General features: G+C 39.5%; 1 long non-coding RNA gene across 1 annotated transcript in view; it reads left to right on the top strand.

Annotated features, from left to right (window-relative positions):
* The window catches only part of LOC113458765 (uncharacterized), an 84624-nt gene that overhangs the window by 41695 nt on the left and 18201 nt on the right, over window positions 1-24728 (top strand). Inside the window, exons 6-7 of the long non-coding RNA XR_003379312.2 lie at window positions 15676-15798; window positions 22940-23048. This is a non-coding gene — a long non-coding RNA (uncharacterized LOC113458765). The remainder of the gene's footprint in view (window positions 1-15675; window positions 15799-22939; window positions 23049-24728) is intronic.

Raw genomic sequence — 24728 nt, 5'->3', positions numbered from 1 at the left:
TTCTTTGCATGTGTCCTTGTGGAGATTAACTCTTACAAAAACAGTCACATTCCATCTTAGACTCCATTAATGCTACCTAAAGTGAAGGAGGTAGGGGAAAAAAAATCTTTTCCCATTTATGTCTGTGGTCATTCACACTGTTTTCTTCATTCAAAATGTTCTGGTTGGAGATCTGTGCAGTTAGGTTATTAAAAGAAGCGTAGTCTGCATCAGCACAGGACTGAGTTTTGACTAAATTTTGGAGGCCAAATGTGGTACTTGTAAATCAGTTGGCCTGATGTGCAAGTGAAAGTACAATTTCTATGCTCACTCTGGCACTGCAGTTTAGCAAAGATTTTTTTTCTTGTTTGTTGCTCTCTGATATTGACAGAAATATACTGTGCAAATGCTCTAAAAGTTGGATTTTATGCAGTAATTGTGGGGTTCACAATAGTCTTGCATTTTTCTCTAAGAGAAAGTGTTTTGTATTTATTTAATTTCTAAATTCATCGTTGTCTTTGTCCTTGGTTGCTTCTCATTCAAACGCTGAAAACTTCTGATTTTGGTAGTATGTGGTTAAGAAGGAAACTTTGACATCAGAATCAGCTGGCAATAGTAGTAGACTTTTATTAAAAATGTACACTAGAAATACCTATTTCTCAACATTTTCAGTTACCCTAACTAAATCATAAATCTATCCATAAAGAGACAGACAGAGAGCTCTGAGCTAAAACTAACCTTACTTCTTGACTGACCCGCTTGCAAAATATGCTATGCCAGACTGTCTATGAAACCAGTGAGCATTAATCACTTGTCTAATTCCACCTCTCCTCTTGTTCAAAGGCTATCCAGCACTCTGATACAACTGAGATCAAGTTTCAGCTGCATGAAAGGTTGACATTTTTCCCTTTCTAAAACTCTTTCATGTCAGCTGAACAGGTAAGAAGGCAATAAGCTATAAATTCTCATTAAAAGACTTTGATTGTCTCTTTGCTAGGACTTTGTGATTTTCTGAGACCTGAAGGGGAGTAGGTGTCCAGCTGTCCTCTGAAGCTGCAGTGCCTAGGACAGCTAGCTCCCTTAGGAAGCCCTTGCCTTGGTATTTGAAATGACAACGGTACACATGTGATCTACAAAGCATGTGCTCGCTTCAAATGCCTTCTGCAAGCTTCTAAAGAAGTCATAGAGCCTTTAAACATATTCCTGAGGCTTGTTTGAATTTAAGGAATGTAAATCAATATAACCTCAAGTTGGCTTTATTTGCACAATGATCTAAGAGATTTCTTTTGGCGGAGAGAAAGAAATGACTTGTATTTCAAGAGACAATGGGCACATTAAATGGCACTTGGCATTTGCATACTTCTTCTATGTCTGCAGTACGTTGGCAGCTGTTACTGTGCTGGAAAGGTCACTGGACTGGAACGAGTGGGTGATGAGGACAGAAGAGCTGGCTGTGAGCATCCCACATGTTTGACAGCAGGGATTTGGGTGCTCTTGAAAAGGCTGATATTGACTGAAGCTTCCAGGATGTGACTTTTACATGAGAGTGCAGTGGTGCCTGGTCAGCTGCTTCCATCCATAATGAAAGAGAAAGAGTAAATGTTATTTTCTACAGGGGTGAAAAAGGTGGTGAAGCCAAACAGAAAAGACTGAATATGTTGTAATACAGGGTGAGAAAGACAAGACCTGATGTAACTACTCTTATTAGAGCTATGAATAAAATGAAGTTAATGAGCAGTTCATTTTTTAATTCATCCAATAACTCTACAGAAAATCTACCTATGCTATACTGTGCCTGCTTGACAGAGATCTGCCGCATTTCAATTACATTTCAATTTGTTGCAGAAATTATATTTGCTGTAAAACTTCCAGCACTGTGCATGAAATAGACTCCCCAACAGGGCAGTACTATGGATCCATGACTGTTCCTGTTTGTTATCAGTAAGGTAACCATTCAGACTTGCCAGCTCAGCCTGGTGTTTTTTAGGCATCGAATATTTAGTCTAAAGAGAGTATAGCTTGGGTTCATATTGATGGAGTTCTTCTGGTCATTCTGCATCTAGATAAAGTGCTTGATCTCATACTCCTTGTTTCAGTTCGCATTCACTTCATTTAATATGCGTGTTCCCATGAGCTCCTCCTCATCATTTACACATGTAGCAAATGTGCACAGGTTCTGTGCTTCTTCTTCAACATGGCAGCATGTCCTTATTTACCTAAAAATTAATGTTAAAGGGAACAAGGAAGACAGCTTTACTTGGCAAACATGTGGGATCCTTTCAGATGAAATATTCACATCAAAGCATATAGAGATTTGTTTCCATTTGTTTAGACATCAAAAGTCTCACTGGATTTAAAATGCTTGTAAATTGTCTGAGCTTAAGGCAGGAGCTTGCCTGTACTGCCTGATTTGGGGCTAGTTTCTAAATGCTGTTTACTCCCAGTCAAGAACTGCAGATATGTAAAAATTCTTGTTTAGAAGAAATTCTTGTTTAGAAGAAATAATGCACTGATTTTTTTAATATAAATAATCAGTATAAAGGCTTATGTTTAGTTTGGTTTGTAGTTCGAGTGGTAGCATGCATTCACTCTGGTTTTGTCCAAACACATTTGCTGGTCTCTGATAAAGGCAGTAATTTGTGTGCTCCTGAGAGCACTTGCAAAGAAAGCACATGATTACAGCATTCTTTGGAATGCTCAGCCCTATCAAGCCTCTCTTATTTCAAGGAGATTACTCACAGTAGCCTGATACCATGCTTAATGGGGTGCTTTGATTAATAATAGGTGCAAACAATCGTGTAGAGGGGAGATAGATCTGCACTGCACTTCCACCTGGGAGTAAGAGAGGTAAGGCCTAAATAAAGAAGGATTCATTTGGCACAAATGTTTATGTAATAAAGTCACAGGGCAAATAACAGCACTGATATTTTTTACTGACGTCTTAGTGTCAAAACAGTAGTGCCTAATTGAATTCAAGCTCCAGATATTAATGTGCCTCTCAAATGCTTGCGTGTATTACTGGCTGCATGTTCAGTGGCTCTTAGGCACTTGCTCATACCTGCCCTTCATGTTTATTTGCAATGGGAGGATGTCACAGACATCTTTTATGAAAAATCCTTTCTTCCTGAGAAGCTGAGAGGCCTCAGGAACAAAATGTAAACAATGATTATCTGCTGCTGTGGAATGCAACAGGTGGATCTGTGATTGGCCCATGTTGTTGTTTCTAATTAATGGCCAATCACAGTCAGCTGGCTTGGATTTCTGTCCAAGCCACAAGTCTTTGTTATCATTCTTCTTTCTTTTTAGCTAGCCTTCTGATGAAATCCTTTCTTCTATTCTTTTAGTATAGTTTTAATGTAATATATATCAAAAAATAATGAATCAGGCCTTCTGAAACATGGAGTCAGATCCTCGTCTCTTCCCTCATCCTAAGACCCCTGTGAACGTTGTCACAGGAGGATTTCTAGTTATAAATTGCCATTTCTGAAAATCCAGCAGTTGGCCTTGGACAACGTGCAAAAAGCATTTCAGATGTGCAGTTTAGTTGTTTCAGCCTCTGATTTTCAGATTATAACATAAAAAATGTAGAAGAAAGAAGTGATGCTCAAGTATTGCAGTGTCAGATCACCAGTACAGGCAGAAAAGGGGAATTCTTGTCTTGGGGCCAGTAGAGCCAGAAATTCAAATTTATAGCATTTTGGTAAAGGGGGCTTTATTCTGCCTTGCCCCCTTGTTCCCAGACAATCCTTCTTTTGGTGACTTCAGCTTTATCCATTTCAGTGGTTATTTTCTAGTTTATAAGTGCCTATTGCTTAGTGTATTGAAAAGGACGCAAATGAATGAAATTTACTCCCTACTACTCTTGAACTGGCATTGACAGCATAAACTCTTTTTCACTGAAAACAGGGGACATACTCTCTGTAAAATCTTAAAGATTTTGCAAGAAAGCAGCAAGAAGAGCAACTGTGAGAGGAAGGCTTACCTTGTGAGGATGGATTGTAATTGGGAGGAACAGAAAACAGACTCCTAATATTCAGGTTTAGGGACCCAGGACATCATTGCACCATATTGCATTGATTTGCACTATAACACAGGTAAATAGCATTCATTTTGCCTTTGTCTTCTTTGGCAAAGAATTTTTTATACTGAGGAAACATCGGCAGTTTTTTTATTTTAATGGGGAGAACTTAAATGTTGTTAAAGTCACCCATTATGCTCTCTTCTTGCTATTACTTATGTTTTGCAAATATTTCTTTTAGGTAAGTTTGCTAAACTCAGAAGCTGTATTGTGATGGACTTCATTAAAAGTATTTCCATTTCATTCTTTTTTGAGAGCTACATTTTTCAGGTTGTCACTTCCACAGCCTTTGTTCACTTAGCAATACATTGGAGAGCTTTTTTTTTCTGTCCAAAGAATGTAGAAAAGCAGCTTGAGAGTCAGGCATATTTTATAGTTGATTGTGCTCATCAAAATATCTTCTAAAAATGAAAAAAATACTATTTTCTACTGAAAGATGTTGATTTGCATTAGCTATATTCCTGTTCTTTATTAGCTAGATGAATTTTCCATTTTTTCAGACCTGCCTGACATTATACTAACTAACCTTATCCTTACCAAGCACTCACAAGTATTCAGATTCTTCTTGTCTGTTGTATTTCCTAATTATTCCACAATTTATTTTCTACGGTAGGAATAATAGTGTCCAGGACTTACCATGGAGAATTTGCAGAGAATTCTTGGGTGTGAATTCTCCAGAACTATTTGCTTTAATAAAAAATCACGAAACACTGGTGTAGTATCTAACATCCTCTTTATGTGCTAGTGAACTAAGTAGTCTCTCTGGCTATGTTTATCACCTGCTTTTTCCCAGGCATAGGTTGTAAATATTTCCAAATAGTGTTGCCTTTTCAATATAACTTACAATTTTATCATGTCTATCCAAGTAATGTGTGTGTTCTAATGCTACCAAATAATGTATCTTAGAAATTTATACAAAAATTTGGAAGCTACATTTCCATAAATATTCATAACATTCTTGTCATTGCCAGATGTTGATTTTTCCCTGGTATGCTTAGATTTTCTCATCAGTTTTCTATATTTCAGAAATTCTAATTTATGCTGAAACCTATTTCTCCTGTTTCCTATTGTCATTTTCCATCCACAGTAATTGCTGCCTTCATTCATCCACTGATTTGTAGCTTTTTAACAGTCTCTAATAAAATTTTTTCATTAAAAAATCCCAATTAACTTTAATATTCCTCCCACTAACTTTCATTAACTTTCTTGAGCCTTGATGAACTGTGTTTGTGTCTGTTTGTGTGTGATATTATCCTACTTACCTCAATCAACATCAATGAGTTATTAACATTGCCTCCAATGCATCTTTCAGCACCGGTCCAGTGATTAAGTCATCAGGAGTTATCTTGTGAACTGAAATTACACTTGAGTTAAGAGATGATAGACTGTTCTACAGAACTGCATAATATTTTACTGTTCAGTGGCAGAGTGCCTCCTGTGTCTGCTTCCATAATTTAAGTCCTCCTTAATAAAATTTCATTTCTTTCCAGATATATAAAGATGGGTTTAAGGACTTGCTTGCCCTGTTTTGAGATATGAATCAGTAATCATTTATGTGTACTCAAGTTTCTATAGAACAGGTTTATGAATAACTCAAAACAATTCAGAGACTTTTTAATACAGAATACAGATATCATCCTCTCCATTTCCTCTTTCCCTATCTTATTTTGTATCTGTTCTCTTCGTCTTAGCTTAGCTATAAATGCATAGGATTGAACAGAAAAGTGCTTAGCTATTTATGACAGTTTCCTGCTGCTCTTGCCAGCTCATATTGAGATTTTATCCCTGATGTGCTGGCACATGAGTTTTTTATACTCTACTTCTTGAGAAATTAAAGCAAAAAGGTAGAAACAAGAAGCTGAGTTTACCCACAAATCGCTCAAGGGGATGAACACAAAATTTGTGTTTTGGCACACCTTCTTCCAAACAGAAGAGCCACAGGTTTATATGTGCAAGCAGAGCTAAAGAGGAAATAATGCAAACAAAAATTGACTTTTGCAAGATAAACATTTAATTTGATATGACACATAGTCTAGAAGAAGAAAATATAATGAATATCTCAGGTCTATGAGGTCTTCTGTATACCTGAATTCCCTTTCCAGTGTCTTTTGATGCTTTACTGCCTCTGAAAATGCCAGTGAAGGGAGTCCAGCAGTGTCTTCAGAAATGTAACCTCTGCTATCTATTCTGAGCAAGCTGAGGGCACAAACTCTACATACTACACCTAGGTTTGTGCAGAAGAAAAAGATCTTGTTAAATCCTTATCGGATTTTTAGTAAGTGCTTTCCAATAAGACTATTTATCATCATTTTAACTGCAATGAAACCAAAAGGGCCCTATAAAATTAATGTTTGTAAAAGTAAATTATACCTTTGCTTATCTCCAGAAATGACACATTCCAGCCTTTCTACCTGGATTATCTGATTCTTCTCTTAGTTTTCAATAAAATAAGGATTTTTCTTTTTCTTTTTTTTTTTTTAATGTATTTGGAAATTTGTTCTGGTTTTTGCCTTTGTTTGGTGTCTGTGTAACATGGCAAACATCACAGAGTGAAGGAATAAAAGGACTTTTGCTGTGAGCTTTATTTTTGTTTAATTAGTAAACTTGTATGGCAAACCAGCTTTTACCTTACCTTGTTTTAATGAAAAAGGCTGTTTATCTGTCAGTACTCACTGGAGATTGAATTTTCATTTGGCAGTTTTCATGACACTCTCTGTATTCATTTTTCAATCACAGTTTGAGCCCCTGAGTTTGACTGTTGGTGAGACACACAAAAAATTCAAGGGTGGACTGAAAATTAATTTTGGAATTAAAACCTGCTAGTATAATTCAGCTGTGAATAGGTTGAGTCCAAATATTGGTGCTGAGAATAGAAAAAAGCATCTAGCACACTGGGCAAGCAATTCATGATGGGCTCAGAGCATAGAAACATTGAAAATCTTATTAATGCAACTAATTATTTGGGCTTGATCACTACAGCAACAAATTTGCCCTGGAAATGTAATGCATTTGTGTATACAAAAAAGATACTGATAGCTTTCATCTTCTTACTTCAGGATTATCAGTCCAACATGCTCCAGTTACAGGGAGAGTTCAATTTTGGTGTAACTTGACTTTTTGTTGTATCCTATATTGAATGCACAAATATTCACGATCTGAAACCTTCAGCTGAGAAGAGATCAATGTCCTGTGCTGTCTAGAGGGAATTAAATAATCCGTCATTGCTACAGGGACAACTTCTGTTTCATTAAGTTGGTGCCTTCTGCAAACCTCCATGTCAGACTCTCACAGCCTTTAGAAATGCAAGAGGAAAGGAGGAAACATAAGCAGCTGTGGAGTCCCCACACTGCAGCAGCTGCCAGCTCTGGAAAGGCCATTGTGACAGGGATGGATGTGGCCCTGGATGCAGGGATGTAGTTTAATTCAATCACAGCCTTGCTTATTGGGACACTTAAGGACTGTCTGAGGTGTAACTCATCCAGTATGGGTCAGTCTGCTTAATGCAACCACCTCCATGTGAGGGACAATGAACTCCATCTTCAAACTTCATAAAGGTGTCTCTAGCAGGGCTGGTGAGGAAAAAGCCTTCTCTGGCTTCAGGGAGGGAAGGGGGTCATAACTTTCAACAGGAAATCTAGTTCTGGTTTGCATCACCTTTATTGAGGACCAGTGTACCTTCTTGCTCATTTACTTTCACAAACACCTACTGATTTCTACCTAAAATACAACCTACCAATGAGGTTTCCAGGCTGCTGAGGAGGGCGAAAAGAGCATCGCCAAAAATAGTCTACCTGTGAAGGCTGACTAATCTTCCCAGCCTTGAAACTAGCTTAGTACCCACACAGAAGTCCAAAAGCCTACCTATATTTCTGTAAAGCCCCTGGGGTTTGGGGAAGAAGTTAACAATCTTCCCTCTGACTTTACTGGCTTTTTTATGCCAATCTGCTCAGGGTTTCTCTTCTGAACGATACAGAACTCAGTGCCTAGGTTCTCCTTAACAAAACTCTGGCATTTTTTCCTCATGTTTCAAATCCAGACCACTTCATTTCTGGGATAACACAAGGAGAGTGCATACAGAAAAGTAGTATCTGTGGAGCCATATACACCTGCTTGCCTTTTCTATGAAAATCAGTACGACTGCCAAAGAGAGACATTGAGATCTGAGCAGGTTTGAATGTGCATTTGAACACCAGAGGAAGCTCAAACCAAGGAAGCAGCATAAAAATAGAACAAGGATGTTCTATCTCTCTTTGCTGTATAGAGGCACCACAAGGCAGAATCATTACAGTGGGTTGTGTTCAAACTGATGCATACCAATTGCCACAGACATCTTTTCATAAAAATCCTTTCTTTAGGATTTTTCTCCCTTCTGAGAAGCTGTGGCCTCAGCAACAAAATGTAAACAATGATTATCTGCTGCTGTGGAATGCAACAGGTGGATCTGTGGTTGGTCTCCTGTAGATGTTTGGATTTACTGACCACTCACAGCAGAGCTGCTCTCGCTTTCTGCCTGGACACAGATCTTTGTTATTCATTCTTTTCTATTCTTAGCTTAGCTAGCCTTCTGAAAACTTTTCCTTTCTATTTCTTTTAGTATAGTTATAATGTAGTATATATATACAATAAAATAATAAATCAAGCCTTCTGAAGTCAACATTCTCACCTCTCTCTTCATCCTGCAACCCTTGTGACCACTGTCACAACCAATGATCGCATCAAATCCAACAGTCATCTCAAAATTAAAACCCGTTTCTAGAGGAATAATAGATTTTAAGAAACCATTGTCTTTTACATGTGCATTTCAGCAGATAGGCACAGAAAATGGAAGTGATCACACAGTCTTAACTGATACCAAATAATGTTTGGAATATGTCATTTGTGGTGTCACAATACATGGTCCTCAATCAGGCATCCCTTAGCAGGACAATGAAGGAGCTGTTATGGGAAGCAATATGTTGTTTGTGTTCAGACCTGCCCTGTAGCTGCTGTGAGGGGACCTTCTGCCTTGCCTGTTGAAAGTTGAGCCACTCAGATCTGTGCAAGCAGGCCAGTTGATTGGCACTGAAATTATGGCTTTTCTCAACCATTCTTCAGAGGCCCATCTGCGGCAAGGAATTGTGGAACAGCTTTACAGAACAGGCACTCAGCAATAATTTCTCCAAATACCCCCTACCAGCTAGTTATTTCTCCTAGTCTGGTTCTAATGTGAAGGACATGGCCACAGGTCTGGTCCTGGACACAGCAGAGGCAGTTCATCATACTGTCGTTCAGAAGTGTAATTTACTCCTTTGGGGATCTTTTATGCCTTTTCATGGGCTCAGCCAGAACATTGTCCCCCAGATGCAAAGTACAGTATTTTGTTATTTGTTTCTCTGCGTGTGAGTAACAGTTTTGCTTGAAAAAAGGAGAGGGGAGAGAGGAAAACAGTGGATATAATGAGGGGAAATATCTGATAAAGTAGTAGAAATACAAAGAGAGAGAAGGTGCTACCACTTAGCTAGCTGTTCTGGAAAACAGGCTAAGGAATAGCTCAAGGCCTAAAAAATTTTCACAACCTGGGTAAGCAGAAAACACAGGAGGTGTTATATGCCTTCAGAAAAATGTCTCTTGACCTGAAACTACAAACCTGTAATTATGCTGCTCTTTTAATGTAATGGTTAATATAAGATCTTAATGCTCCACTGTTGATGTGAAAGAATAGATAAAAGTTCTAGAAAAGTATCAGCAGTGAACATTAAGGAGGAAAATACCTGAATTCTGATACTTTAAAAATTTTCTTTCATAAAGTAAAACGCTGTTGCTCTCCAGAGCTGATGAGTATTTTCCTCCTTTCATCTGTCACTTGCAAAGAGATATGAAACATTTATTTTCCCAACCCTCCCAGAACTGGTAATAAATTGTCAGAGCCAACCATTCATATCTGGTGGCTTTTTAAATAAAGGATTAGACCTTCAATATTTCATTTTTCTCTAGAATTGCTCTATAAGCTTGCTGAGAATGTAATACGTAAAAGACTGTAAGGGAATAGATATTTGTCCAATGTCAGGGAGATATGAGCAAAAACTTTAAGACATATTTTATTTTCTCTCCCTCCTGCTCTATGTGTCTATATAGATGTATACAGGTGTGTGGGAGAATGGAGGGAGACAGACTGGCTGTCAGAGCTGCCAGCTTTTGTTGAAGTTGTTATTGTGGACTTTTGCAAGCCAGCAGATTTCTGACAGAGTTACACTGTTGATAAGAAGCTATACAGGGGAATATATCTTGTTGCTAATAATATGGGAATGCTCTTAGAAAAAAAAGCCTAAATGCTAAGTAATGCACATGGACCTCCCTTGCAGGCTCTTTTGGGGGCAAACAGAAGCCGTGTGAAGATTTACAAGAGCAGTCTTTGCTCTTCTGCATCTTTCCTCAGCTTGGATACCATGTTGAGCTCAGTCTGAAAGCACTGAAGTGAACAAAATGATGATATAAGCATGGGGAAGAGGGCAGTGTTTAGTTACCTGCTGAGTCAAACCAAGATGAAGAACATTTCTGAAAAAACAGAATGGTTCTTTTGAAAGGTCACTGGAAAATGTGTCCTTGGGGAAGATTCACAGTTTCTGCTTTCCAGCCTAGTGTCTGTCCTAAGGCATGAACACTAGAAGTGCATGTTACTTCTCCATGTTTTTGTGTTCAAACAGCTCTTTGGGAGGTGCTTTCTGGTTCTCATTTGAATTTCAAACTTTCTGGTCAAAACAAAAAAGAAAGAAGTTTACCTGTGTGATATTTACTCTATTCTCCTGTGCTATTCTCCAGTGATGATGAGATGCCATCAGTATATTTTACAGGGCAAAAGAAATGCAACATGACTGAAAACCATTTGCATCTCTGCTAAAGTCTATATCCCAGTTCTGTGGGTTTGCAGTGATGACAAACCTCTAAGGATGTGGAAAATGTATTTCCAGAAATTCTCTGCTTTGTGTGCAGGTCGCATCAAAGAGAGCTCCTGCTTTTTAGCATCAAGGGTGGAATTCCTTCTGTCATCATGAAATGCAATACTGCAGTGAAGCCATAATTTGGAGCTGTAAGGGCTAAGTATAGAGATGAAGTTAGAAAGAGCAAGGATTACATAAACAATTGGTGCATGAGCTGCTCTGATCTTACTGAGAGAAAATGATGATAGTTTCTTCTTCCAGATGCTGAGTAGGACTCATTTGCACACCTGCTTAATTCCAGAGTAACAAGCATTGGACTAATGTGTACTCAGCAATGAGTCTTTTGATGGAAGTAATGGCTTTTTGTGGCTTAACTGTAGAGGCAACTGAAGTGTAAACTTGCAGTAAAAAATGCGTAGCTATGGTCTGGTAAGGACTGCCGAATGCCTTCCAGTCTTGTCTGGAAACCACAGTTCCCAGTCCTCTTCACCAAGCCCTTGCATTTTCCTAGCTATTTAATTGAACTTTAAATACATGGAGACATCTGAAGAAATTCCCTGAGTGAGAGGAGCTCACAGAAGATGGGGGCCTAATATGGTTTCTATGGAGATATTAAGACATGTTGGGCAAAAAGAAATGCATTTCCCCACAACCCGTGTAGCAATGAGGTTGTATTGCAGTAGGCTCTGCAAAAGCTGCCGCTCTGGCCTAGTCAAATGAAACCTGAGGCTGATCACATGGAAAAGGAGAGGAAGAGTGGTAGTGAAATATTTACCATGACATGATGAAACCATCAGCAAATCCAGCCTGATTTTCTGGAATGAGAAACAAGGTGCTGAAAGCTTCTCAGCATTGTGGTAGGACTTTGGCTCCCGGCAGTGAAACTGCACAATCTCCCTGAAGTGCAGAGTAAGAACATGGAAAAAAGAGTTTTTTCAACCTGAGGGAAGGGGGCTGCATCAAGTGAAATTACTGAAGTTCTGCTCACATCCACTGCTCAGAAGACATGACTGTGACTAAAGGCTGGCCAATCATGAAGTGTACACCAATCACCAAAGAACAGAAGCCATTAGGTTGGGAAAGACATTTGAGACCATCAAGTCCAGCCTATCACCAAACACCACCTTTCAACCAGAACATGGCACTAAGTGCCACATCCAGTGTTTTCTTAAACACCACCCTGGGCAGCCCATTCCAATGCCCAATCATTTTTTTCTGTGAAGAACTATTTCCTAATGTCCAACTTAAACCTCCCCTGGAGCAGCTTAAGACTGTGTCCTCCTGTCCTATTTCTGGTTGCCTGGGAGAAGAGACCAATCCTCACCTGACTACGCTCTCAGAGAGTTGTAGAGAGCAATAACGTCTACCCTGAGCCTCCCTTCTCCAGGCTAAACACCCCCAGCTCCCTTGTGCTCCAGACCCTTCCTCAGCTCCCTTGGCCTTCTCTGGGCACACTCCAGCCCCTCCATGTCCTTCCTAAATTGGAGGGCCCAGAACTGGGCCCAGCGCTCAAGGTGGGGCCTCATCAGAATCAAGTACAGGAGGATGATCATTGCCTGGTCCTGCTGGCCATGCTCCCTCTGACACAGGCCAGGATGGCTTTGGCCTTCTTGGACACCTGGGCTCACACTGGCTCATGTTCACCCAGTGTCCCAGGTCCTTTTCTGCTGGGCAGCTTTCCAGCCACTCTCCCTAGCCTGTAGTGCTGCAGGAGTTGTTGTGATCCAAGGGCAGGACCCAGAGCTTGGCCTTGTTGACCCTCCCACCATTGGCTTTGGCCCATCAATCCAGCCTGTCCAGATCTCTCTGCAGAGCCTTCCTCCCCTCAGCAGATCAACATTCCACCTCAACTTGGGGTCCTCTCTAAACTTGGATCCCTACATCCAGATCATCAATAAAGATTTTCAACAGGACTTGGCTCAACACTGATCCCTGGAGGACCCCACTAGTGACTGGCCACCAACTAGATGCAACACCATTCATCACCATGCAGAGAAGCAACAGCAAAGAAGTCTTCTCCTTCAGTCTTCCACCATACTTATGTCTGCAGCAGGATCTGCACTCCTGCCTTTCCTTCCTGGATAAGCAAGCAAAGCATTGATGGATTTCAGACCTCTAACAGCAGCAAGTTAGCTTTTATATCAATTCCCCTTTCCTCCTTCTAAGTCAGTATAATGCACCTAGCATCCAAATGGTCCTGGCTTACTGCTTACACTTGAGATACAAGAAAGGAAAATGAGAATTGGGCAGTAAGGAATGCCTCGGAGTCACAGCACATCCTGATGTACAATGGCAAATGAAATTACAACAGTTGGGATTGCAGCAATTGAGACAGCCTCTGCAGGAAAAGAGGGTTACTCACACCTTGCACTATTTTATAGAAGGCCTCTCAAGACAGCTGCTACAAGACCGGTGTCTCTAATGTGTACAAATTATTTCAATAAGAAGTTCAACAGTGCATATTAGAGACCTTCCAACATCTAATGGAAAAGCCTATAAAGTGTTTCTCTTAAAAAATGAACTATAAAAACAGTTACTCCTTTATTCTTCATCATTAGGGACACTTGCAAGGTCCCAGGGGTTTAATTGCTCAGAAGAGCTTAATTCACAAACACCTCACCTAAACAAAGTTATCTTTCTGTTACATTTTTTTGCTGTAAAGGTGGTTGCAAGATGGTGTGCTGTGGCATGAGGAGACACAAACCAACAGCAGGTCCCATCTGCCTCAAATTCCTCCCTGAGCTCCAACATTTCTGGCAGCTGGAGCTCAGGGCTTGCTCTCCAGAGAAGATGCATGGCTATTCCTGTAAACACATCTGCCTGCTGCCACACAGTGCTGTCTCATATGGAGATAGGTATTTCAGTCAGACATTCTACCTCCAGATCAACCAGTGAAAACCAGGAGGTTTTGTGCAAGATAACCAGGGATGTGTATCTACTGTTTTGCTGCTGTGATCTGCCTGGAAATGAACACCAGTGAGCTGCTTCCCTCTGTACTCTTACAGAAATAGCAGACAATTTAGAAGATTTTAAAAAGTGAAATCTATAACAGCTTTCATAACAATGTAGAGCTTGTGGAACTGGGAGTTAAATCTCTGGATCCCTTTTTTATTAAGTTCAAATATAGCAAAACTTTACCAGAATTCCTCTGTTCAGTAAGAAAGAAAAAAAATTCCTTAAATAAGTATTTTTAGGTTCTACCACTCAATAAGATTTGTAATGTGCACCTGCCATGTGATGCAGAACTTTGAAAGTCAAGTAACGCATCCATGAAGTGTTTCCTGTGAGATAAAAAGGAAGTTAAAAAAAATTAGATTTATCCGAAGTTAAAATCTCATCACACAATCCGGTTTAAAGGAGTTGGAAATGAAGTGTGGTGAGGATAATGTTTGCTTATCTTTGATATAGGTACATCGTGTCTGTGGCTGATACATGTCTTTATGAATACAGTCTCAATAAAAAAAGATATTTCATAGAAATCTGGTTATTTTAAGACTTTAAAAACATCCAAAACTACACAAACAAGAACCACATATGGCTGTACTATGAATTATCTTGACAAATTCATGTACACAGAAGGAGGGGATGCCTTATGACTTGTCCCAGTGAGAAACAAAGAACTCGGCAAACCAAAAGACTTAATTCCTCTGAACTATTTTTCCCATTTAAAAAGCGCCATTTGTTTGGTTCAGCTTCCAAGGGGCTTTATGCAGTTCTTTACTTTAGACTGAAATGCAAAGATGTGAAAGGATTATGTTATTGATTTGGCTGGGAGCTCCCTCTTCCACCCATTTTGTTGCTTTTCTCATCAACATGAGTTATCACGATCCTGTGTAAGGTGCATTGAATTTTAAACTCACCCTGTTAGGTGAAACATAGTTACTGCCAATGATTAATAGTTATTAATGCTGTAATAAATTTCTAACACAAATGTCGCCTCTGCTGCAGGATGAATTTCTCATGCATACATTGGCTTGCATCAGATAATTTCCTGTAATTTGAGGACTGAAGGAAATATTAATAAGACTTGGGGAGGGTGGGGGGTGGTGAATCCTTTGAACATCTGACTAAGTAAATGGGCATGATAATTTTGTAAAAGCTTAATATTTGGCTCAGTATATTTTTTAAAATATTCCTGCAAGGGAAGTATAAGAGTGATGACAAAAGCTCTCAGGTCTGTTGATCAACCATTTTTGATCATACTTCCTATCCATTAAAATATTTCTCATGCATCTGAGCATTGCAGCACCTGTGGCACTTGTTTTCTTTCCTGTGCATTCATAGTCAGCATTTTGCTGACAGCCTGGAAGCAGATGTTTTACTGTATCATGCAAGCCCACAATGCCTTTGTCAGCCCATGCTAGTTTCCTGGTACACTTGTGGATTTGCTGAAGAAAGATGAAGGAATAAAGAACTCCCCTTGAGCATCTGGTCCTTTTCCAAACTATGTCTCTGACAGTTACCAGTAGCTGATGCTTATAAAACCACAGGATGTATAACTTTTAAATACTGGGTTTCTTTCAAAATGAATGTCAAAGTAATTCTGATAAAGTTGAGGACAGGGATATTCATTAATGTCCATGTTCTTCAGGAGCCCAGGCAATTAAAGGGATCAGGTATGAGGAGATTTCAAGGGCCAGCACACAGAGTTTGCAGCAAGCAGCTATTGCACTCATTGATCTCATTCCTCCCATTCCCCAGGGATCCAGACAGGCTCAGCACAGTCTCTGGAGAAGGCTAACCTAGCTAACAGACTGCAGCAGCTGCCTTTAAATTCCCATGGAGGTACAACTAAAGCTGTTTTCTCCTTCAGCAGAGGCAAAGGTGAGTTTCTTATCCCTCATTCAGAGCATAGGAAGGTTTTCTGATCCAGGTGCATATGGGGCAGAGCATACCCCATCCTCCTCTGCTCTGCTGAATTTGGCTCCTTGATTGAGAATATGATAAAACCCAAACCAGTGCCATAGCAAAAAGAGTCATGAAAACTCCCTCCTTTCCTGCCTTGAGTTTCTCTGGAATGACACTACCGAGAACTGAATCAAATCTGTGGCTATTGATATGCAGATGTTACAGTCTTTCACTGCACCGGGACCAAGATGACTGCATTTCCATGTTGGTTTTGCACATAAATATGTAGATTATCTCAGTGCCCCCGCTTCCACCAAAACGATAGCAGCTGATGTTCAAACAGAACAGGCAAAGTCCACAAATAAATGACGCCTCGCGAAGCAGGCTCTTCCCTTCCCTTGTTTCTGATTAGTTTTTCCCTCTGGTACACACAAAGCTCAGGCCAAACAGGATCCCTCTGGCTGCACGTGTGGGCGGCCAATCTGGTTCCCTCCCAAGGTGACAGCTGCTGGGTTTTCATTAAGGGATGTGACACTGCCATCATCTGGTGAGAGCAGCGCTTGGAGCCGGGCCATGCCCGTGATGGGAGCATCTCTGTTGCTCGCCAGAGCCAGGGATGCTGCCAAAGGAAGGGTACCCACTGCAAGGGAGCACAGCTGTGAAAGAAGATCTTTTAAATAGCTCCTGCTGTCTGATTTTAAATACAAATGTGGTGTATTTGATATTATTAGATTAAATGAAAGACTATTCCGGCATTTATTCTATTGTTGCAGATTTTAAAGCATTTAATATTCTTATTTTTAATCCTGTCACGAATTTCTGTGATAATTCACAGAATCAGAATGAGCTTGGAAATGTTTCTACCTAGATCTGCTTAATCTGTCATACTTGATAAGACATTATTTTGGGAAAAAATGCGTTCTCTTGGTGTGGTTTAGGTAAGACAACAAAAGGTATTTGAAGAGCGTAAGAAAAATGTATAAATGTTTATTTTTGATTTTATCTTGTTTGATACTGTTGCTTTATGTGATTATACAATGTTAATAATTTTTTTTTTTTAAAAGCAACTTCAGTGAAGCATTTATGATCAACTCAAAAGAAAATGCCTTCACATATCTTTTTTGGAAAATTTTGGAATGGTGGAATTTCTATTTCAAAACAGATTTCATAAATCTTCAGGCCCTTAATTGAAACAAGAATTTTGCTCTCCATGCAGGGCTAAGTCATGAATCTGGAACAGGAGCAGAGATTGAAAGGGCCAAGTGGGGTGGCAGTTAAATTTTTCATATCCAGTGCATTAATTCTGTCAGAGAAAGAATAAGGGTTGTAATGTAAGAATCAAATTTTGAATTGTCCTTTGGAATGTGTTTGCAGATAAGGAGCTTTCAGGGAAAGCTGAAATACAGAGCCCCTGGGATCAAGTTGATTCATAAGACACAAAATAGGCATCAGCCACCTCAGCTGGATTCAGGAAACTACCTAGGACCATGTTAGTCTATCCACAAATAATAGAATGCTTCAGGAGCATGTTTAAAAGTTGATCTTATGTGTTTATTTAGATGTGACCATTCTCTAAGTCTGAGCCTTTTCCAATTCACACCTGCCACTGAAGGACACGCACTCCTGAGAATACTGAGGTTATGACAACAACCTGAGTTTTTCTCTCTCTATATGCATTTCTTGAGACCTCACCCATTAATCTAATAAGTAAGGTTGAATTGTCCACATCAAGGTTGATTGGGATAGTTTTGGTTATTTATCCAAAAAGACTGTGATGCAACTAAGGGTCACATGAATCTGCCTTCACATCACTAGGAACCGGAATTATTTATCCATCATAGAGATATTAAACTTCTCAGAGTTACAGTGAATCCATATGTGGTTTGGCAGTCATCCTCAATTCCATTCAGTTAATGTATACCTTTTTCCTAAATGAATGAGATTTCAAATACAAGAATATCCCTTATGTGCTCACCATTATCACCACTAGCCTTTTTTAAGGATCATATTCCTTGATGTTCCCTTGACAACTTGTCTTTCATCAGTCTTTGGGTGTTTCTCATTTAACTCCTTGCACATACCCCTTATTCAATGTAGCCCTTCATCGTGAATTTGTATTTTCTGTGTTACTTGTGACAGCTTGTGATGTGCTCAGCACAAGAGCATTTCTATAACAACATTCAGATTCTACAGAAAATTCCTGTTAATTGTTAACTGGCTCATATCTTTGCCAATCTCAGAAGCAGCAGTACCCACCCATCAGCTTTAGTAGGAATTACTCCACTCACTGTATCACTGTATGGCTCAATATCCTGATAGAGGTTTAAATATTGTTACTCTGAACAACACATCCCAAGTAAAATAGTGTAACAAATACAATCAGTGAATTTCAGCTAAGCAGCAGCATCTGTGTTAAAGGATTTTTACACATTACTATCCCAAAATAACGCTAGTCAAGAAACATCAAACAAGTTTCAGAAAGTTAATCACTGCCCATTTCATAGCCTATCAATGTAACAATTCCTTGTGGGCAGAGAATTTTTTATTTTTTCTGAAGAACTAAGCCATTGCTGTCCAAAGCTATCACCACCCTCAGGCTTTCCATTCCCTCCAAACCACAAAGCACTAGCCCTAATCCTTAATGTGAATGAGATGAAATTCAGATGCAGAACTTCAGGCTTCTTTTCAGCCCTTAAAGTACTCCATTACTGTGTACTCCAGTGAGATCTTTTTCCCTTCTTAACCCAAGAGGGACACGATTTGGAAACAGCAGTTGTTCCACATGAGAATCAAGACTTCACCACTAGTTTAGTGTAGTCAATTCTGATGGCTCAACTTCATTTGGGGAAAGGAAATTCACATGAGGGTCATTAGAAATTCTCCTCATCCCAGGCCATTTGTTCAAGGTAAAATTGTCTTTTTTCTGAGAAAGAAATCACATTTCTTTGGGTGAGGATCATGAACTTACAATGAGGGCTGCTTATAGAAAGGAATTAATCTTTAAAAGTTTCACTGTGTAATTGGGTCTCTGCTGGAGACACTCCACCATCTGACCCAACATGCAAGACCCAGCCAGACTCTGCAGAAACTCAGTAGTGCATTGTGTCCCCTGGAAAGCAGGGCTCCAACTCATCAGATGCTTTCTCCTGCTTTGAAAGCAACTTTTTACTTTTCCTCTGGGTCATTCTGTTCTGCCAGAGCTCATCAGGAAGATCCAGCATGGGAAAAGAGACTTCATGTCCCTTCACAGCAGAAGTGCTAAGTAGGGCTGTGACTCATTTTAGTGGTTCAATTATGGCTTGTTCTTACAAGTTCTGGTGTGGTCAGGATTTCCATAGTCTGCTCTACTTCTGAAGAGCTTGTGTTTATTCTGCCAATCTTCTCTGTCCTTCCTAATTCCTTTTCTGACCTGAGTACTGTCACCATGATATTTTATGAAAAATCCCTTCACCAGGATTTCTTCTTCTGGGAAGCTGGGAAGCTTCAGCTTCTCCCTGTTTTGCTGCTTTGGAATGTGATTTGGAGAATTGTTTACCCAGCATGTGAATTGTTTTTAATTTAATGACCAGTCTCAGTCCAGCTGTGTCAGGACTCTGGTCAGTTAGGGTTTTTTATTATCATTCTTGTCTAGTCTTCTGATTTATCCTTTCTTTTTCTTTAGTATAGTTTAAGTATAGCATTCTTTTAATATAAGATCATAAAATAATAAATCAGACTTCTGAGAACATGGAGTCAAATTCTCATCTCTCACCTTGTCCTGGGGACCTCATGACACCACAGAGCAGTGCCACTAAAAATGTCATACAGTTCCCCAAGCCCTCCATCTGTGTGGATTCAGGACTGACCTGCAGTTGCAAGTCTCAATTTCTTCAGCCTCTTACACAGACATGTTGAGTGTATTTGACTTCCATCAGGACACCCATAACTGCAATTTCAGGTCAAGCAAAGAATGTACTTCTCATTGGCCATTTTCACTCTAAACAATGTTATTTAGGTTCTTATCAAAGGTCAGTCAGTTCTGTATAATTTCTAATTCAATTACTAAGATTCTGCAGCATTATTATCTTTACCGGCTAAGACAGGAGTGACAAACTCACCTTTGAGGTTGCCATCCCTGCCAATCAGTAAAATTATGCCACTAAATTGAATCATGTAAACCACATGAGGTTTTTTTTTTTTTCTAGAGAAAATACATTTTGTAAGACAAACCTGTCTCTCTTCCCTGGACCTCTTCACATTTGAAATGGGGTAGAAAATAGAAAAAAAATCTTGCCAGCTTATCCACAATGATGTTTGCACTGTGATGGTGCCAAGAGTTAACAGCATGAGGAACTGGCCCCTCCAAAACCATCTCTCCTGTTGGCAGGAATGAGGAGGGAAGGGCCACGGAGGAAAGTTCCTTGAGTCATATATGAGACTGGAGATCATCTAAGTGCAAGCTAAGAAAAATAGCAGCACCAGATTGGTGTAAACTACAGAAGATTAGAGGAATTAATAAGGTCAAGGTAGCTGTAGATATACCTAGTTTCCAGAGGGGAATTAAAAGGGCACATTGTCAGGTGTAAGTAGAGCCAGAGTAAAAAAACTTTTGTCTCAGTTACAAAAACTCCCACCACAATCTGAAATGATGGATTTCAATTTGCACAAATGACTGTCACATTTAAAAGGTTAATGGAAAGGGTATTTTCTGCAGATCTGTGTTGGAATGCTGATTGCACCTAGCAGATACACTGGTGCACTTAAAAGCCCTTGAACACGATGTTCACAAATTGCCTGTGAGTATACTTTGGTATTGCTGCAAAGAGAGGAAAAAATAGAAGCCTTGTTTCAGAAAAAGTGGGGTCTTTTGCCAGCAAGAAGTAATTCCAAATACAGGCTGTTAACTTTGTTGGGAAAAAAGTCAGAGGTCTTCAAACCTATGGAAATCTCACCTGTTTTTTTTGGTTTTGCAACATGGGCTGAGGTTGGTGTGGAAAGACCTCCTGAGACATTTCTGTAGCAAGTAGGGCAGCTAAGAAAAATTATTGCCTGTGTAAAGGCAGAGAGAAGCTGCACTGAGGAGTGAAACTGGTCTTGTGGTGAAAGCAAGGAACTTTGGTTATGCTCCAAAAAAACTCCAAATACTATTCCGAGTCATATGTGAAAGGAATATTGAGCTATAGAATCTGCTTCTTCTTAGATTCATACAAAGAAATCAAGCTTTGCAAGTAATTGCCTTAAATAAAGTCTGGTTTTGTTTGGGTTCTTTTTCTTTTTCTTTTTCTTTTTCTTTTTCTTTTTCTTTTTCTTTTTCTTTTTCTTTTCCCCATCAGTTCCTGCTCATGAGAGCCACCAGAGAGCTCTGCCTCACTGTTCTCATGCAGGTAGAGATGAGAGCAGGAGAGGACTGCTTCATTTTATATGAAGTTTAATACACAAGCTGCATGTTTGGGAATGATAAGCACTTCCCATTTTACTGTGGCTTCTTTCCAGGTGCAGCATTCTGGAGGAAGGTAATACCAGTTCTGCCAGCCCACTTTGAGATGTCTGACATGCAGTTGCTTTAGCATTTCTGCTGCTTTAGCAAAGAGCACTTTCCACTTTGGCTAAAGGAGAGTTCCCAGAGGGCTGTGAAAGACTCAATCCACTTCAGCACAGAAGGCAAAGGAAATGCTCCCCTTGACTTCAGTTAGAGTTGGGTATAAGCCCAAACAAGGGCTGATGAATGAGCTGAATCAGCTGCAAGTGTTCTGCGCTGGTGTGATTGCCATCTTTTATGTAGAGCTGAATAGGGAAAGGGATTGGGGTTTTGTCCTCCTTTCACTCCCTTCTGTATGCCTGCTCGAGAAAGCTCAAGAACAGGACATGTTTCACCCCAAATCTTAGTTCTTTGTTTCACTGCCAGTCACTGCCATAGAGCACCAGTCACCCCCGCCTCCCTTTTTTCTGCATTGCAGGCCTCTGTGCTGCTGATCATTAATTACCTGCTCAGAGAGCAATTGCTGTGCATGTGCAGTGTACCCTGCAAATATGTGCTCTGGCTAATAAAGAGTTTAAAACAGATTTCAAGTCCCATAAAGCCTGTTTTCAGCAAACCAAACTACATTGTTCATTTTTCCAACTTTTTTTTATGCTACCTACTAGAATTCTTTATGCTATTGTTCTGAGGGCAAAGGGATTTGTTGTGCAGTCACTTCTCATATATCTGATATGATAAAAGGAATCATTCAAAGGAATCATTCAGAGGAATGACTAAGACATTTAAAAATACAAGTAAACTTTTTTGCTAAATAGAAAAGAAGCATTTAACAATATACACATATTGGTAACAAAAAACCCCAAACCAAAACCACAAGGTTTTAAGATAAAATTCACAATGTTCTCAAAAATGGCTTTAAAAATAAATTGCTATACCCTGTTGTCCTTTCTCTTTTATTAAAAAAATTGTAGGTGACTTTAAAAAAAGTAGATGTATAGAAACTGGCGTTTTTTCCACACAACTCTAAATGCCCATGCACAATTGGTGGGAAGTGTTTACATCTCCTTTTCCAGAGCATAGGCTAATTCTGCTTCCTTTAATGCATATTGTACCAACATCTGAATGGAGATGGAGATCATGAACTAGACTCCATGGTTGTAAATCCTGATCCAAATTCCTCAGCAGTTCAAGTGGTCATTTGGACAATGCACACTGAAATTCTTTTGCTTTAGAAAAGTGGCTTAGAAGATAAGTTCCACCTTTAGCTGAAAGACAAGTGTTGGTGAAAAACCTGTCACCAGTCTAAAGTTGGCCAGGTAAGGACAATTCTTTGTCTACATGGGCCTTTCTGCATGTAGAGAAACTTTGAAATTGAGATAGCACTTCTCAAACCTTTGGGAAATGAATCAGACAGGAGTAACAAACTCTGGGTTGTCTAACAGTCAGCAAAGAGGGAAGTTTTAAATTATCACTGGTCTATTAGATGTATGTGTGTGTATATTCTGATATTTGATTGCCTTTTGACAATTTGGGTTGCTGAATTGCCTTTTTTGGTCTTCCAGGGTACCCATTTTATAAATTACTGTTGAAAATGGAGTTGATCTTGTCTTATATCTAATTTTCTTACATAAGATAATTATTCACTGCTCTTTCTTCTAGACATGTTCCCAGGCACTTGGCAATCTTATGAGTTTCTAACCTGGAGCTGTCTCTCCCTGACTCTGATAGTTCATTGGGAATCAATGGAGTATTTTCCCCTTTGCTGGAGGTAAAGGAACAGTTAGAGTGCATCTTTACTCTGTGTCACTTAGTCTTCCATCTGTTTTCCAAATCTCACCAGACATTTGATGACTGTGTTATGTCAATGTAACAACAAATTGTCACAGGGACTCAGCTGGCACTGGCATAAGCAGAGCCATTTGATTCTCCTCCCAAATTCAAGATGACTCCAAGCCAACCAAAGGCAGTAACAGGTACTGCCCTTTTTTCGTACTAGGCCAATGTCAAATCCCTATTAGCTCACTGTAAAATCAATTTAATTATCTGTTAGGTGATTTGAGAGCAAGCTTGTGAGTAGGAATTAAGTACTTTAGGATATGTTTCTCTTTTTTGTCATTTTGAAATCCTAAATTATCAAATTTTTCCTTCGTTTTTCCTTCAATTTTCCTTATCCCTCCTTTCCTCTTGAATTTTGTGAAATACCTGATAGTAAGGGTTGGGGTCTGGGGTAGCGTGCTTTTTCTTCTCTATTCTCATTTCCCAAATCATCAGTTTACATTTCTTGTTCAAAAAACACATGGGCATCTGCACTGTATTGGTGGCACAACAGTGTAATTTCTGTGAGTATAGTTACTATGAGAAAGTGTAAAGCACATTCAGAAACCTGTTAGCTGTAGTAAAAATTGGAAGTCCAAAATAAAGACATGCTCTTGCACTGTGTGGGCAATGATGGATCCCAGCCCAAAAAGCCATCCAGCAGATTAACTCCTCTTGAAAAACATTCCTCCATACTCTGAGTCACTGCTTCTTTCCAAAAAACCTGTGACAGACAAAACACTTATTTTCAAGCAATCAACTATAAAAAATAAAATAAAGTAAAATGACTGATGACAAGTTTCTAACATGAAAAGCATTCCTTTAAATGCAAGGTTATTCATAGAATGATAGACTAGCAGATTGGAAAGGACCACAGAGATCATCTGGTCCATCCTTTCTTGGCAAAAGCAGGGTCTGGACAAGATGGCCCAGCACTCTGTCCAGCTGAATCTCAGAAGTGTCCAACACTGCAGAATCAACCACTTACCTGGGGATTAATCCAATGGCTGATTTTTGTCATTGTGAAAAATTTTCCTGTTATGTGCGATCAGAATCCTCCCCAGGAGTGGCTTTTACCCATTGCACCTCAGCCTTATCCATGTGATTCCTGGTAGAGAGTTTCAATCTTGTTTTTAGCCCCTCTTTAAATGCTGGAACATGGTGATAAGGTGTCCTTTAAGCCTTCTTTTCTCAAGGGTGAACAAACCTGGTTCTCTCAGCCTTTCCTCATATGGCAGCTTCCCAGTCCTTTCCTTTGATCATCTTTGTGAATCTTCTCTAGACCCTCTCCAGCCTGTCCACATTTTATTTTTTTGTAGAGACCAAAACGGTACCCAGTATTTTAGTTTATTCATCTTAGTGGATTAATTAGCTCTGATATTTTCTGTTTGAAAATAAATTGTTTTAAAAATATGTTATGGTCATTTTCAAAGTTTTAAAGATACTGACCTGTCAGGCACATTTGAGGAAGAGTATTTATGATCAGGAAAAAACCGTAGCAAAGATGACAGAGGATCATGACCATAGTGGGCTGCCTTGTCAGGGATGCCTTGGGGCAGGAGAGAAAGAGATGCTACCATGGACACAGAGGTACCAAAGTCAGAAGAGGCTCAAATAGGGTAGGAGAGAGATC

The sequence above is a fragment of the Zonotrichia albicollis genome, chromosome 6 (assembly GCF_047830755.1).
Source record: "Zonotrichia albicollis isolate bZonAlb1 chromosome 6, bZonAlb1.hap1, whole genome shotgun sequence".
Lineage (NCBI taxonomy): Eukaryota > Metazoa > Chordata > Aves > Passeriformes > Passerellidae > Zonotrichia > Zonotrichia albicollis.
The sequence above is the reverse complement of the archived record's forward strand: the minus strand, read 5'-3'. Positions and strand labels throughout refer to the sequence as shown.